Source organism: Chaetura pelagica, unplaced genomic scaffold (genome assembly GCF_000747805.2).
Source record: "Chaetura pelagica isolate M959 unplaced genomic scaffold, ChaPel_1.0 scaffold233, whole genome shotgun sequence".
Lineage (NCBI taxonomy): Eukaryota > Metazoa > Chordata > Aves > Apodiformes > Apodidae > Chaetura > Chaetura pelagica.
The window spans coordinates 118,723-134,835 of record NW_009952708.1 but is presented as its reverse complement, the minus strand read 5'-3'; the positions used below and the strand labels follow the sequence as shown (position 1 = coordinate 134,835).

Here is a 16,113-nt window from a genome sequence, read left to right as displayed (position 1 = left end):
CTGCGGGGCCGCGGCGGGACCGCTGGCTCAGACGCGGCGTCCGGGCGGCTCCACAACACGGGAAACCGGGCAAACTCCTGCAAACCTAGGGGCTCTCGCACTGCCAGCACTGCCCCCGCACCCCAACACCGCACACTCCGGCTGCTCCTCTGCCCGAGGGCGCTCCCATCTCATCTGCGCGGGGCTTTGGTTTAACTCGCCTCTAAACTGGAACTCATGCCTGGCTCCGAGTGCAGAGCATCTCCTCCGACTAAAGCCGTGCGAGATGAAGCCCCAGGCACAGCCCCCGGAGCCTCCCGGGGACAGCGGTGCCTCAGCAGCACAGCCCGTGCCCACCTGCCAGCAAGCGGGGACGTGCCAAAGGGACCTGACATCCCACCAAACAGGACCTGAGAGCGATGCAAGAACAGCAGCCACCTGACCTCTGGAGACCTGTTCCCAGCACTGTTTCAGATAAATGTTTAAATAATTTTCTAAGACCCTTGCAGCTCATCTCATGACCAGTATCAATGTCTGGCTCACTTAATCTCCAAGACACTGGACAGAGCACTGTGCTTCCTTGTTCCTGCTTTGCTAGGCTTAGGCCTATCAGTGCTGGAATATACAGATTACTTCATAACATCCTAGTTGTCAATTGTGACCTGTTTTTATAGCAAGCACTGAAACCACCACTGATGCCCTTCTTGCCTTACACAAGATCCCAGCTTACTTTTAGGTTCCAGAAATAACTGTGAAAGCTGGAGATGTCCTGCCTGCCCTACAAGTCTCCCTCCCAGTGATCTTCCAAGGGCAGTTAGAGATAAACAAATGCTCAAGAATAAAAATATCACAGAATTTTGATGAGTTTTTTAAAAATTCGAAACCTTCTCTTCTGTAGCTTTCACATAATGCCAATCAATGCAAATATCTGTGAACCTCAGGAAAAAATAGCACACCAGAGTCAAACATATTTGATTTCTGTATGTTTTGAACAGGTAACATCCTCATCTTAACACCCTTTTTTAAAAAGGCCAAACATTTTAAAATTCTGAAGTGCTAAGCACTGAAAAAAAAAAAAAAGAGTTGCATGCTTAAGGGAGCTGCTGAACTGCTCTGTTACATCCATCATACCCCAGCCTTCTGCTCGGCAGCTCCAAACACAAGCAGGAAATGCCCTAGTCTGCTGCGATGGCTGGGAACCACTCCCAGTGGCTGGAGCCCCTGCAGAGAGCACTGGGAGAGAACAGAGCAGAGCCTTCTGGCCTCTGTGGTCACCTCCAACACGAGAGACGCTGCAGGGAGCAGATCTGCACCCAAGCACTCACCTGACAGTCCAGTCAGACTGACAGATGCCAAGGGACACAGCTCCCTTCCAGCCACCAGAAGCATCAGGACAGCATAACCTCCCAGCTACAGGAGGGACAAAGTTGCTCTAAAAGATCTGCAGCAAGGCACACTGTCCCAGGGTTTAACAAACCACCAACTTCAAGTCAGCAGCCAGCTGAGTTCTTTCAGCATTGACACTACACTCCAAACCATTTATGAATATGTTGAACAGCACAGAGCTAGGGCATGTTCCTCATGACAGTGAGGCTGGAAAGAGCCTCCCTCACAATGATAAAGAGCAGTACCAGGATGACATCTGCCAGTATCCATCTATTCACTGAGAACACAAGTGTAACACTCATATTAGTGGTCCCCAGGTCCTTCCAACACCTTTTAAAAGTGTCCCATGTTCCAGGTTTTTTCCTTTCGTATCCTGAAGACATTTATATTGATTCTTTATACAATAGCTGGAGAACAGTATATTCATTCTAGCTTTAGAAAATGTTTTAGCCACCAGTGAGCAAAAGCTTACTTATTTCCATAAAATCGTAGAAGGGGATCTGTTGCAGTGCACTCCCATATACTACTGCCCCTGCACAAGACAGCAGTGGGCTGGCTCCACCCTGAGGGTGCTTTTTAAGGTCGTGGGGTTTTTTTGTTCTTATGTCTACAGGCTACATTTAGTCCCCTCCTGTCCCCCAAACATGAACATACTACACTTGCTGTCTGTGCTCTCAGCATCCTCTGTTGATCATCCCTTCAGGCTCATTTTCTCATCCCCTGTGCACAACAAGACACTCTTAGGGGAGATGGTTATAACCACCTATTATGCGTCTCATCCCACTGCAGCATGAGCCAGAGAGGTTTGCACAGTCAAGGTGACTAAGTAAAGAAGACAGTAAACAGGTGCAGTTACAGAATGACTGCAAAACAATCATGCAGGACCCCTTTTCAGCGTAAAGATGCACAAAATGAGCAAAAGGTATCATCTGTAAGGTGCTGCTTTGCAGCAGTGCTGAGGACAAAGCAACAGGATGGATTTGCTACTACTACTGCAGATGAACTAGGCTTCTTAATGACTGACTTATACTTAAGTGGGTGATGTTAAGAACTGATTCCTTCACCACTACAGGCCAAAGGCTTTAGTGAGAACAGAGATTCTAATGAACAGTATACTAGCTTCTGAAAAGTGTTGGGACAGAGAATAACCATGGCCTGACCCAGCCTGAGCCCTGATATTAATTTGAATTTTATGCTTTTATGAGGGTTTCTTTCTCCATGCCTCTGCACGAAAAGCATGCAGCTCCCACTGCACAGAACTCTAGCCCTCTGCCACCGCATCCCAGGCTCATTACACAAGATTGCCCAATTAATTCCAAGAGCAGAGGCAGCAGCCTATCACCTCAGCATGCCATGCAGAGGAGACTGCAGAGAAGTGCCAAGGATTTGTTCACATCCACCCTCTTGGAAGGTTTTGCTTTTCCTTGACTGTCCAGTTGCTGACTCACAGGCTACCCTGCTGTCAGTCCATCAATTAACCCATTGCTTGTTTAAGTCTTTGGCAAATCACCTCTAACATTCTCTTGTCTATCCTTATTTCTGAGGTGCAGCAATTTTTAATCTTTTCTGCAGACTTTACTAGGGTGTTTTTAAAGGACACTTGTTTTTGCTGAATACTTCTGCATCTTTCTGTGCAGCTATTTAACTAGTCTTCCCTACTTCATATCTCCTTTCTTATTTACAGATTATTTGTACCTTTCATTCTGTATGGTAGATAAATTCTGAATGAAGTTTTGTTTCCCACTTTAATAAAGTTTCCTTATTTTTTTTAATAACCATTTCTGAAACAAAGCAACACCTAATTAGTTGCTTGTAGATTTCTATTTCAAGGAACCTTTGTTCCCTTAAGTACTTTATTCTTTGCACGTCCAATACAGTTACAAATTTAGACTTCTCTTCCTTAAGAATAATCTTTTCATCTTTCTGATACTTCAGGACATAAGGAGTGATTAACTGAGCTATTGAGAATTAGCTTCTCTAAACTTGCTGTGGTATTTGAGAAGGGTAGAAGTGGATACCCAAGTCATCCATTCCATGAATTTCTTTATCATTTTCTTCACCAAGTAAGGTTTTACTTTTGTGTTAACAGCATCCCCAGCACAGGACCTGAGACTGTCAGCACCTGTTACCAGCCTCTTTTCCAATTTGCATTTTAAACAAATTCATGAACCCTGTGAGTTTTCTGTGGCAACATTCTGGTCTCTCTTGTCCCAGAAAATATGGTTTTAAAAATGGTGATCCTAATTTAACTCAGCAACTCAAAAGCTTTTGGGAAAATGACAGATGACCTGTCTAGAACTCTCGGTGGAAAGGATAAAGAGGTTTATAAGTTAAGGTTGCAAAACTGGAGCAAACATGAGCAGCACTAAGAGAGACCAGAAGGAACATGAAAAGAAGGATTGAGGCAAATACTGGGGCCTAATCAGAACAGCTGTGTGTTCCCTGGAGGGTCTCCAAAGGGTGTCTTACTGTGGCAGAGAGGACGGGGGGACTAGGATCAAATCCTAGTGATGTCTTAGTGACACTGGCATCAAACCCTCATGTTTTTCTAGTAACACTGAGGTCAAGGAAAGACTTCTCCAAGAGCACTTCCAATAAGCGGCACACATCTACCTAAAGAAGAACTCAAGCCTTCTACTCCATGTTGGATTTGGAAGCAGCAGCCTTTGCCAGCACTAGGACCTGATTAGCACCCACAGGACTGCCCCAAGCAGAGGCACAACCTTGGTTCCTCACCAGACAGACAGAGCAAAGGAGAAGGTACAAGCTATTTCTAGCACTGAAAGGAAGAAACAAAGACAGTGTGAGAGAAGATACAAGGGCCAAAATATGAAGCGAGATTCCTCTTCCTGCCGATGGTATCTTTTTCTCCTAGATGTGTTTGATGGTCTCAGATCACATTCTTTTCAGAACCATCCAGTTATCTCTTGTAAAAGAGACCAGCTGCCCTGAGAAGGGTCAGATTCCTGTGAATTTGCTGGTTTAACTCAATCTCCAAGGCCTGAACAGAGACAAAAAGTCTGCTCCCATCCTTATGAAAGAATGGCTGTCCAGAGGCACCAATTCCCCAGGTGCCCAGTCAGTTCTGCAGGTTACAGGTGCCCTGATGCTGCACAGGGAGGACACCTGTAAGACAGTTCTGACCAAATGACCACAGAATCCTAGGAGACAGGCAGCATCAGCAGCAACCGTGCAGATGATGCAAATGAAGGCAGGGAGCTAAGGCTGGCAGACAAACCAAGGGGAAGGCTGGGGAGAGGGTGGGGTAGGATTTAGAACTGGCAGTGGACCAGGTAAACTTTCCAAGACAAAATACATTTGGAAAAGTTGACATTACTCTGGATATACTGCCATGTTCATGTGACTGTCAAAAAGTGTAGAAGAGCTGCTTAAAAAAAGGTGCCTTTTTATTAACACTCACCAACCTTGCTTCAGTTTTCTCCTCAGTGTGATATTTAAAGTTGGAAACAGATGTTGAAATGCAGGCGTTTGTCTGTTAGCAAGGCAAAGCAGCTCTGCCACATTTCTTGAAGCTGTGAGGCCCATAGCCTGTCAGGTTCATGCAGATTTATCTGGCATTGTATGGAGACTTCTCACAATGAATCCAAGTCTGAAGACAAGAAAAAAATTCCAAGAAAAACTAACAGTGACAGGATCTAGTTGTTACTGCAAGCAAAGATACCTCAAGAAATAACCAGATGCTGACTACAGAAGAGGAACTGTTATTCCAGGCATATTTTAAATTTCAAGAAATTAAATGTTAGTCTTTCTAAACTAGTGTTAGTAAATAGTGTGTATGTTTGGTATATTACAGTTGTCAGCCATTTGCTGCTTATAAGGCCTACTAGTCAAGAAACAGGAAAAAAAGATGCAAAATAAGCAAGTGTTCTTAGACATTGATCAAATAGGACATCCATTTTAGGCACTATTCCCTCCTGTAGGATGAGATCAGCACTGCAGCATGTCTTCTTGCAAGGAAGTAGCTCAGATGAAACCAGAGATGAAAAACAAATGGAGAGGAGGAAAAAAATAATTAAAAAATCAATAACCACTCTGAATTATTCATCTCATGAAATAGGAATAAAAATGCAAGCAAATTCCATCTTTAGAAGAGTGATCCCATGAGAATTTTCTTTATTGGAGTCAAACTGTCTAGTGTGGATTTTCCTGCAGAATCATTTGTACTCAAAATTTCAGAGGCAGAGATTAGGCAGGATCAGGTCAATCCCAGACCATTCACCTACCTGAAGGCAAAGGAACATTGTGCATAACCATTCCCACATTCCCCAACAGCTGCTGTCAAACTGAAGGCAGACAAAAGCCAGGATCATTTTACAAAAATGAGTAACAGTACTGAGGTAATCTGAAAGAAAAATATGGTCTTGTCCTGTTGTGGTGTTTGGGGACTCTTTCCTTTTTATTTTTTAACCCATGAGAAATATAAGTCTCATCCTAGAAAGTTCTACAGGTAGAGGCCAATATCACTAGGGGAAAAAAAACCACAAACTGTTTTGAATGGATTCAGAATGCATGGTACCAAATCAATTCAACAAAGGTCTGAGAAACCAAAATCACCAAGTTATTCCCAAGCTCCTACTTCAAGGACAAGCCAGTGTAGACTTAGTATTTCTTTTGAAAAGAAAACAAAAATTAAAACACCCACATCTACCAGGACACAAAGTACTAAAGACAACAAAACAACAAAATATGCTTCTTTTCCTCTGTGCCCTGAAAAAAAGTCAAACCCTTCCTCAACAACCTCCTAATTCTTTTCCTTTCCTATCAAATGAAAGGGTTAATCTCCTCTCAAGGTCTATTCAAACAGACCCTGACAGGTGAATCCTCAGGTACCAAGGCAGCACAGCAGAACTGGCCCAGCATGGATGCAAAGGGTTGTTCCAGCACAAGCCCACTTATTCTCTCCTCTTTGCCTCCACACACTTCAAGAATTTGAATTCCATGAACGGTCAACAACATTTAACCACAATGTCTGGTTTTAGAAGCAAGAGTAATAATTTAGTAGTGCAACTTCTAATTTTAGAAAAGCTGCCAGAGAATTCATGACTGTGCTAATTTCAACTCCAGGAGCTTGGAGCTAAGAAACTCATGAAATTGGAAAGTTAGTTCTCTGTGGAAATAAAATGCAGAAAACAAAGGAAAAACTTCACCAAGTATTATTTTTGTCTGTGTTTTGTACAGACAGTGAGTTTATTTTCTTCACACTGCTCTTAGTTTCTCAAAGCTGGAACTCAGGAATTGACTCATTTGCTCCATTATGCTTCATACAGGCTGGAAGGATAAAGCAAAAAGTAAAAAAAAATTACAGATGGAAGAGGGATCTGCTGGGGATGCAGCAGTAGCACATCCTAGCATGACATCAGGATAATCTGATTGCTTTTGCACACAATCTCCTGAAGTCTCCAAATGCAAGCAGCAAGGCATTCTGTTACACAGAATAGAGTGAAAACAAGTTGGTACTTCACAAAAAGATGCCTCTAGACACAAGCCCTTAATGACCCCTGTTAACTCCACTTCAGGATTCACGATTTTCTAGCACAAAGCCTACTAAAGCTTCTCAGTATCAAATAGAGAGCATGTAATCTCAGATTCCCCAGGAAAGAAGCAACATCAGGAAGGACAAGAGTGCCTTCAATCAGCAATTCCCAGTTCTTACAGGGGAAGGAGACACAGGTTCTAGCAGTGCCATGGTTAATGGGGTAAGACCGTCCTGGAGCAGAGCCAGTCAGGCTGAGGGACATCTGTTTTCTAAGGAGGCAGGAATTATGGCATTAAAATTACAATAGCACATGACAACAATTAATCTCATGGCAAAAGAGGATTAACACGCTCCTTCCGCACTGTTTTTCACTCCTCTGAATCTGCACCTGGTGGAAGAAATAAGATCCTAGAGGGGATCATGTTGTGGGGACCCTGTTCAGTCCCTGTACCCAGGCTGGGGCAGCAGAGCAGGCTGAGGCCAGATCCCCAGCCTGTGATCCTGCATCCAGCACATGGATCCTGCCAGTTGCTCCCCACAGGAGCAGTGGGACAGTGCACATGTGCTGGCTCTATGTGAAGAGGCTTCCAGGCAGGGAGCCACCCTGGGAAGCACCACAGACAGACCTTTCCCCACGTATCCGTGAGCCCAGGCACAGCAGCACCCAAAGCCACTTCCATAGCTCCTGGTGCTCAAGTGCAGCACTCAGGGGAGCAGGAGCTAAGAGCAGCTGGTCACCTCCTCAAGTCTGTGACAGTACTGGGGATTCTTTAAAAGCCAAGGAAGAGGGTTGGGGAACTGCAATCATAGGACAGTAGAGGGAACAGACCAAGAAATCTGCCAGAAAATTATACACAACAGTGGAAACTGTCACATGTTAAAGATTATGTTCCTACTTAAATCTCCTTCCCCTTTGCTCATCTCGTTTGTCTTAGCAAGGTTGAGCTGACAAGGCCTGGAAAAGCCCACTCTAAGCCACTGAAGCCACAAACACTGCAGGAGAAACGTGTACAGGGCCACAGAGAAATAATGACACACTAACACTACACTGACAAGGCTTTTGTTACCAATCAGTTATACATAGAACTGATGCTAGAATCCCAGCAACATTTGTAAAAAAAAGTCACCCAGAGCTTAGATTAGCTTATAGTAAGTAACCCAAGCTTCAGCATAGCTGGTAAACACAGAGCAATGTGAGGAACCAGCCTCATTTAAGAGCCGCGCTGTGGTTGCGGCTGCTGTGCTTATGGTGCTCGTGGCCACCCAGGGAAAGCTGCCGTTGTCAAGTTGAAGAAATGCCTCTGCAGCACTGAAGAAAAAGAAAACAAAACCACAAACAAACCCCAACCCTCTCCCCCCTAAGTTATTCTGTGTGTAACTACTCCAATGGACAACACAAAATAGTTTTCAGAGCACTGTTCTGCATCGTACAGATCCTCCACAAACTGTTATCCAGTGCCTGAAAGCTACACATTTTGTAAGCTGGAAAAAATGGTGCCTTCAACAGCCTGTGTTGTTTTTCTGCTGGCATTGAGTGGAAACACAAGCTTCTTTTTCTTCTGGCTCACTCAGGGCTATTGAACACTTGTTGGGGGGGAAAAAAAGAAAAAAAAAGATAAACAGCTTGTAAAAAACCTAGAGATAAGAGAGTAAGGACAGACAGTCAATGAAAGAAACAAAAATGCTATTCTAGGCAAAAGAATAGAAAGAATTAGAATGGGTTGCACACTAAAAAATGGCAGGTGTCTACTGAGGAGGAACCCTAACATAGGATGGTCTGCAATTCTTGAAATGCTTGAGCTCCCAGAGGAATAGAACCAGGTGCCACCAAAGTCCTTACAGATGCTGCTCTGACCCACACACTCTCAGTTCCAACAGCCAGTCCAGCTTCCCAGCACAAGATCCCAGCTCCCAGAACCTGGGCCAGCCAAGCACTGACCTCAGCCAGACCTCATGGAAGCCACTCAGACTCCAGAGGATGCTGAAGTCTGGAGCACGGGTAGGAGGCCTTATTTTATGGCGGTATCACTCATGAACAACAGCTGTGGAACTGCAAATCTTACATTCATTTTCCAGTACCACAAGAAGTCATAAGCACCACACCACAAACAGGGCCTGTGATTACAGATGGTCACAAAAACTTATCATTAAAACAGGGAATCCAGTATTTTGCTAAAGTTCAGATGTGACAGACCTTGTTCAAAGGTGATGTGATTTTTCTGTTCTTTAGAAGTGCAGCTTCATGAACTTTCTATAATTTGTATGACAGTAGAAGATGATCTAGGATGCACTGCCTGCTGCTGCTTATGAAGATAACACAAAGTGTTGTGTCTATCAATTCAGTTAGCTTAGATCACACTAAGAAGTTTGAACAGTGCCACTATCATGAGTCTTAAAACTCCAGAACTCTTCCATTTTCAAATGAGCTTATTATAAAAAATAATTTAAAATATATATCTATATCAAAGCTAGTAGATCAGGTCATTACTCACCAAATCCTAAAAATGGTAAAAGCTGGAGAACACTCAGTGAAGCTAAATCAACTTAAAACAGAAGAGGAACTTTTAGATAGTGAATTTCAGGAACTCGCTGCTACACAACTGTGGAAGCAGACAGCAACTGTAGGTTCAAAAAGGATTAAACAACTTTTTAGTAAGGGGAGTTTTTTGAGGTGTCCTTTAACACCCCTCATCCAGGCATTATGCATAGCAGGACCTAAGAGGGGGGAAAGAGCAATCAGAAGTAGTTAGGCTTGTGTTTCTCTGAACTGCATCCCCTGTTGCTACTTCTGAAGACAGAATATTGGGCTAGACAGACCCTGATCTGATTCAGGAAGGCATTTCCTTCAATTTCAATTGTTTTTAAAAGCTGAACAGAACTTTCACCTTACTATTCAGCAGACCCTGAGCATCTATAAAACATTGTTTCTTTCATAGGAATGATGTTATGCCCTGGTACATCCTAGATGATTTCATTAAAGCCTCAGCAGTTTCAAATGTGTAACAAATGTGCATGGAAATGTCAGTTGTAGAGGGTCAATTTAATGCTTACATGGATTTTGGAACCATTTGCCCTTTCAGTCAGTAATCAGCATTTGGACTGAAGAGCAGGAAAGCGAGAAACTGATGTTACGTTAATCTCTGCTGAGCTGAAGTGCAAAATAGCTTATTGGAGCTCTAGTTTCTTATCTTCACCAAGTAGCCTTTTGGTATCACAGTGAGAACCATAATGTGCACCCTGTGAACAAAGGAACATTTTGGAATATATCAAAAGGAAAACAAAGATTAATCCTGGCCTGCCAAAGAAGGTTCAGTGTGCTGGCTTCAAATGCACAAAGTGCAGCCCAGTATTACTGCCAAAGAACTCTGAAGATGTGTTGCTTCCAGAGGAGCTCTCTTAGTGTTAAAAATACCAGTTGAAGGTGGGAAAAGCAGCATTTTAAATTTTCTAGATATGTTCTTACAAGTTTTTGCTGTTGTGCTCTTCTTGTTTTAAAACTTAGGTCTGCAGGTCAAACAGAACCAGAAATATTCAGTAAATATTCTCTACTTGGAAAAAAATAATATTTTTTGACACAAATTATTTCTATTTTAACAGTAATGGTGGTGGGATATGGCAGAACCAGACTAAGTCTCTACAAACATTTAACTTCTGTACAAAATCTACAAGACTGGATTAAGAAGCTCTGAGCTTCCACTCAGAGCTCCAGTGCTCTGGCATATAAGTCCTACAAGACTGGAAAACCTATCAGGAGTGAAGATTCAAACAGAATATAAAATGGATGTCAATCAGTGTGGCATTAGAGAAAATAGGACCTTCCTTCTTAATAAAAAACAAATAAGCTTGTCAAAACCTGAAAGGTCATATTGATATACTGTAATTATTATTTCAAAGGGCACTTCATACCAGCCCACACCAGGACTGATGCCGTTCTCTGTACTCTTAAACAACCTGGGAAGGAGGGAAGCAAACTGGTGCTAAAGCTGGATAATAGTAAGTCATTGTAATGGCTGAGAATGAACTGCTGGGGAATCCTCAACTGGCATTAATTGTAAACATCAGTAGGATGTGAAGCATGTGCATCCAGAGCCTGAAGACCATCTGTCTGCAAGGCAGCTAGTTATTAGACACACAAACCCTGCTGCTTTCAGCATAAAACATTAAGTTGGCAAAGAAAAATGCAAGGAAAGTGTTTAATATTTCTGATAATCCTTTTACAGAGGCAAGAAAAGTATCTCAATGTTTCATTATTTCAAGCATTTGTTCCATCAAATACAACCTGAATGTTGTTCTTAATAGTTTTATTTTCAATTATGTCATTAGTTATTTATAAAAAGCTTTCTGAAGACTGACACAAAGTATGATTTGAGAAGAGAGATCACTGGGATGGCGGTTGAGCTATTTAAAATCCCCTACTTGGACTGAAAGCAGGTGCTAATATTCATGTAGAGAGAATATTCATGTAGAGTCAGAAAAAGAAGCTGTTTTATTGAAGCATCAAAGCCAACAGATACCAGAAAGCAAACTTCTCTTGTGCTGAAAAGTAATTATTTTTGAGCACTTCACTTTGTACCGTGTCAGTTTTTGTTGGAAAGAGGATCCCTCTCAGCTGTAAAGAACTATTAACATCCAGCAGAAGACACTGTTCATGATCTTAAGCCACCATTGCAGCCAGTGGCCACTGACAGCTGTGCAAACTGCCTCCCCAGGGGAGAGCACAGGATTTCACCTGGAGATGGTTTGACACTTCTCTTCCTTCTTCTCATCCCAGCACCCTCTCCCTCCTTCAGCCCATTTACTGGCTCTCAGATTCACCACAGCACAAAGTTTGTCATGCAAGGTCTTCCATAATTGTTCCTACCTTTCCTGTTTGCTGCTGCCATTGAGGACTGACCCTTTTCCTTTTGGCCAGGCGACCACCACATCCATGCTTGGTCTCTTGCTGTCACCAGTAAACTGTGCTGTGAGATTACCCCTACAGCAAGAGTCTTGTTTGTGATACTCAAAGGAGCCAGCAAGATAGAGAAAAAAACCCTCAAAAATACAAAAACCCTGCAAAACAAAACCTTCCTAAGGTGCATCAGGTATCAGCTGTATGACCACCTCACCATCACCAGCTGTTCTCATTTTTTGTCCTCTAATTTGATCCACATTTGAGACTCATTAGTCCCTCATAATCTACAACAGACTAAAAACTTGTCAGAGGTACAACTCTGCCTCTGTTCCACAGAATATTGAAGTCACATTTAGATTTCAGCTTCAAACACTAAGCATTAACATCACAAATAGTGTTTGGAAATAAATACTGTAGCAAATTGAGCAAATGCAGATGGGAAAGTCTTGGAACATTCTGCTAGACTGCTTTAGTCATGTTGTATTAACAGCCTTCACCTGGTGCTCCTTGCCAGTGGTGTCAAACTTCTACTGGTGGTTACAAGTCTGTAGAGTGAGAAGCATTTTGCATTAAATAGAAGGTCAAAGAACTACTCTGGCTTTACAGTAATTGCTCTGCTACAGCTGACTTCTCCCTCATCACAAAGTGCAAACATCAGCCATGAAAGGAATGATATTCTGAGATTAATGCACATACTTCTGAAAAATAATAGTTTTATCCTCCAGAGACACTGCTGAGCATCCCAGCAGGGAAGTACATGTCCCTCACATGGGCAAGACTGGGATCTTTCAAGTAGTATGGAATCAAAAACAAACTGGAAGGGATCTCAGGAGATCTCCAGTACAGCCTCCTGCTCAGAGGAGCTGACAACAAGCTGTGAATACTAAGACGAAAATCCATTGCAGCCACTCTTCTATGCCCACAGCAGAAACAAGAAGGTATGTACAGCACAGAGCTGAACAATCCCTGCTGTGAAAGTTTCTAGTTTTATGTAATGTCCATCTGGAGCAGAATGGCCATGAACACACACCTTCACAGGGCTGTTACAGGACACACAGCATGAATTTGCAGCAAGTGGCAGCAGAAGTTAAAGAATAAATTAGAAAGACACTTAACCATGAAAGCAATCAGTATAGAAGCAGCACAGCTAGAAGACTGCAGCTATCTTCCAAAGGGTATTATCTGATGGTACATATGGAATGAAGTCAAGACTGATCCCAGTTTACATTTAAAGCTTCTTCTAGATTATATTATCAGTTGTGACCTGAAATTTATCTTGCAGCAGTCTTTCCCAGATCCTCCCCCTGAACCATGCCATAACCACAGCTTCTTGCTGTCACTGAGAGAAACCTGTCTGCAAGCAAGATCCACCACAATCAAGTAAATCCTGGGATTACAGTATAAATCCTCAGCTCAAGTCTTTCAGCATTCATGTCTAGCCTGTACCATCTCCAGTCACAAACTTCACCTCTATGGACTGCCATAATATTCTACAGCTCTCAACAACTGCTTAAAACATTTTAAATGATGGCCATTATTCCCAGGCTGACTCCTTTTGCCTCAGTGTTCTTTAGCCCATGGATAGGCCCCTTCTGAGGAATCACCTTGCTGCACATCAAGATCCATACCTGCTGAATAAGTCAAAAGGAATATGCAAGTATGAGAATTTCCAGATCCACATTACACCTAACAGAAGCACAACCCTTCAACAGAAGCTACTGATTGGTTTCAGTTAGGTATGTTCCTCTCCAGTTAGTTTCTTCCAGATTTGAGAATTTCAGATATCTTTAGTAATTTAAAAGAGATCAGACAGACATTGCATTGCTCTTTCAACTACCCTTTGCACTGGTACTCAGCTACAGTGACAGTTACAACCCAGAAAACTCTTCCTTGCTTGCTACAGCAGAGAAACATCAGTTTGGGGCTGCAGAGTTTCACTCCTCAGAACACTTGCAGAAAACTAGGCAGCCAACAGGTCACTGCTTAACTAGCTGCAATAGCAGGAGACAACCTGAGGAAGAGGATTGCCTCGTATGTTGCTCTACCCAATCCCACTAGAAAAGTCAACTACATTTTCCCACAAAGTACCTGCTTCTCAGAGCAGCAGTGCCTGTGAATGGCTGGTAACAACATTCCTGTCTGATGTGCTTCTAGAGGCAAGACTGTGTCTCAGTCAGACCCACATACATCATAAGTCTGTGCTGGACATGCAACAAGATGCCAGCTGATCTATGTCATTAGCTACAGAAATTGACTAATCAGGACTAAATTTATGTAACTACACACTGGAGAGGCCCATCAATATCTAAGGCATGTCTGTGGATGCATAAGTGAACAGAAATCTTTCATTCATGCTGTCTGCTTCTATACTTAATTTCTGCTTCTGTTCTGCCTCATTCAAGCTTTAATGGCTTGAAATATGTACTGAGTGTTCTGTAGTAGACTTAAGTAAGGTTAGAGGGGACAATAAAGTCCCCTTGTTTTGCCTCATCCAATTAGTAACCACCCTCAAAGGAGCTCTTTCAAGTATTTATCCAATTTACTTTTTGAACACGGGAAGTGAGTGGGATACATGCTGCAAACATTAATGCAGAAATTTCAGCCCCAAGTTACGAGAATTCTTGGGCAAATGTTACCCTCACAGTGACTTTTTAGTGCATGGTCAATTTGCACCATGGTCTCTGCTATAGTTGCTTCAAACTTAGACAGAACTTCTGCTGAGTGTTTCAACTGATACATTTCACACACAGTATTTAAAGTGTGCTGGAGGGAAATTTTATATCCCCATGTTAAAAAGGCACAGGAAAATTAAGAGACATCTCAGTTAGTTGCACATTTGAGCAGAGTCCTGACACCTTTCACAGCTGTCCATTAGGAGAGCAGCTTCCCCAACTGGAAAAATATATTCAGAAACTGGTATAATCTGTGCTTACCATAATAACTTTAACATACATTAAAGCAGAACAAACAGCCCAACCAGAGTTCAAGCTCTTCACAAGCTCAGCAAGCACATTTTCTAGCTGTTAATGTGATTTTTATAATGCTCTTATTCATTGTTCTTCTCTGAAAAGGGAGATAGGCCTTCAAAGAAGGGATCCAGAAAGTCATTTGACTAGTCTTACACGCTACTTGAAACACATCTGGTGTATACAAAAGGACATTCTAAAACCCAAGAGACAGATACTAAATAGTTTACAACATAAAACTGTATTGTACCATGTGAACAAAGTACAGAAGACAAATTCTAACTTACTAGCATGATATGCTTTTAAATAGCACGTTTCTATTAACTCTATTCTCAGTAGCAAGATACATAACTTTAATTCAAATTCCTTGCATCCAACAAACCCTTAAGATGTTTTTTCTTTAATTTTTGTGTCTGCAGAATCCTGGGGAAACAATTCACTAATAGAATTTGACTTTCTAAATCACAATCAGCTTTATTCTGTAATTTTTGCAAACCCAAAAGTTAATGCTGATAAACCAAAAAGCTGACCTTTGACTTCAGAAGAAAACTGAGCCAGGTGTCGGGTCACAAAGAGTCGCAGTTGCTGATTCAGGTCACAGGACAGGATGTTGATGTTCCAGGAACGAATTCCTACTCAACACAAAACAAAAGCAAAAGAATAGTGAGCTGTTATTACATTTAGTCAAAAAAAAGAAGTGGAGATGAAGTTAACAGGAGACAAGGACCAGTGATGCTTTTCCAACAGAGCATTCTTGGGATGCAGAAAGTCTCCAGAAGATGTTACCTGCTGTAACACACCTTCAAGTGCAGACAGAGCAAAGCTTCCTTCCACCTGGGCTTCACACAAGTGAAACTAACAAGCTACAAGGGACTGAGCCTACATAAGTTACACTGCTGCTAATCAAGCAAACACATAGTGTTAGTTTTACATCTCCTGCACTAACCAGCATTGGTCACTAGTAGAGCTGATCTACTGGATGGTTAAACTACTGAACAGCTCAGGCACCAGCTTCTCTGCTCTTACAGCCTGTGCATCCTCCAACTCACAAAAGCTCCCCCCCAGCTCACTCTGCATAATCCCTCCTCCAAAGCCCCTGATCCCATAGAGACCTTCGGAGTTTCCTCTTTAATCTATATAATCTTTGTAAGTTAATCGCCTTCATATCACAGCAGGAGCATCACCTGCTCCCAGAGCAGGCAGCACTATGCTATGCTGGGAAAGTCACCTTCAGACCTCAGTGGGAGCACCTGTATGTTCTGGATGCCATCTTCATGTCCCAGTAAAAAGCAGCTTCTCCTAGATGGTGTGATACTACACTCTGGCACCATGAACAAAACCAGGACATCAGCATGAATCACTGCTCCAACCTCTTGTGCTGCTGCCTGCTG

General features: G+C 42.5%; 1 protein-coding gene across 1 annotated transcript in view; it reads right to left on the bottom strand.

Moving 5' to 3' along the window:
• Nucleotides 1-15,349, bottom strand: part of MAP1A (microtubule-associated protein 1A) — a 43,915-nt gene extending 28,566 nt beyond the window's left edge. Inside the window, exon 1 of the mRNA XM_009994286.1 lies at nt 15,253-15,349. The gene's annotated coding sequence lies outside the window, so the exon portion shown is untranslated. The remainder of the gene's footprint in view (nt 1-15,252) is intronic.
• Between the last annotated feature and the right edge of the window lie 764 nt (nt 15,350-16,113).